Source organism: Otolemur garnettii, unplaced genomic scaffold (assembly GCF_000181295.1).
Source record: "Otolemur garnettii isolate 467f Iridium unplaced genomic scaffold, OtoGar3 scaffold00016, whole genome shotgun sequence".
NCBI lineage: Eukaryota > Metazoa > Chordata > Mammalia > Primates > Galagidae > Otolemur > Otolemur garnettii.
In genome coordinates this window covers 26,113,991-26,115,429 of record NW_003852411.1, presented here as the reverse complement: position 1 = coordinate 26,115,429, position 1,439 = coordinate 26,113,991, and positions in this window count along the sequence as shown.

Sequence of the window (1,439 nt, the reverse complement as noted above, 5' to 3'; positions counted from 1 at the left end):
TAAAGCCACCAGGCTTCTTCTACAACAGGGAGGAATTCTTCCACAGAATATTCAGAACCGAGACCTTAACCTCTCTGTACATCCTGTCATCCTGACAAGTTTTGCTCTCATGTCCAAGATGGCCTTAATTTTGGTACACAGACTGGGTTCATTTCAGTTAGAGAAGGAGATGCTTGAATGGATTCTTGCTATAATGTTTCCTGCCTCCTTCCAAACTGCAAGAGAGAGATTTAGCTGTTTGATTTATTTAAAATCAAAAGGATTACATTGGATAATTCATCTTTAGGATATATTTTTACTACTATCCGAAGCCAAATGATTATCATTTAATTCTAATAACTGACAAAATCAATATGATACAGTTTTACAGTATATATTTTACAGTAATGAAGACTATGTTTAAGGTTTCTTCTCTTTATTACATAATCAGGAACAGGTTTGTTCAGTTCAGTATTTATTGAATATCCTGTTATTTGTTAGGCATAGATGAATCAAAATGAATGACCTTTCCCCTTTGAGTCTAATGTAGTGGAGGAGATAAACACTTCTACAACTTTAATTTTAATAGCAGCGGAAGAATGCAGGAGTAGGGGTCAATTTTACCCAGAAGGCAGGGTAGAGAAGTTATTACAGAGAAAATCCCATATCACATGGGCCCAAAAGATTTATAGGCTTTTTACAGATGAGGAACAACCATAATAGGTAGAGGGAACACTATGAATTAAGGCATGAAACTGAAAGTGCAAAGCAGGAGTCAGGACTACAAAACAGGTTGGAAACAGATTGGTAAAGGACTTACATGCCGTGTCAAAGAGTTTGGAGTTTATTTTCCAAGCAATGAGTAGGCATAAAATAAAGAAAGAAGAAGGGGAATGTATTCAATTCCATGACATCATATTTCACAGGATAGATTCAAATTGTGTGAGACCAAAACAGAAAGATTAGATAAGAGGTGGTCAAAATATTTCAAAACAGAAATAATGAAGATCCAATGAAGGCTGTGAAAGTTAAAATGGAGAAGAAAGGCCATGGATTAGAGAGGCATTTCAGAGGTAGAATTAATGACTCCGATTACTAGATAATAGAAGTCAAAGGTGAAGAAGAGTGGAGAAGTCATTGATGACTGTAAGATTCCTGCTTGGCTAACTACCTGCAGTGGCAATAAAGAGAGGAGGAGGTGTGAGATAAGGGACAAGGATAAGGAGTTCCGCTTTACACAGAATGAGGTGCATTCAGGTAGAAATATTTGGTCAATAATTAGAAATACAGATGTAGAAATTTGAGAGCCTGAGACAAAGTCACGGATTTGGAAGTTGACTATGCAGATATAATGTTTTCTTCTACTGGAGCAGGCTGGATAATCTAGGCAGAAATTACAGTAAGAAAAGAAAATCTAAGGGTAAAACTTTATATAACCTCTGCATTTGAATAAGCAAAAA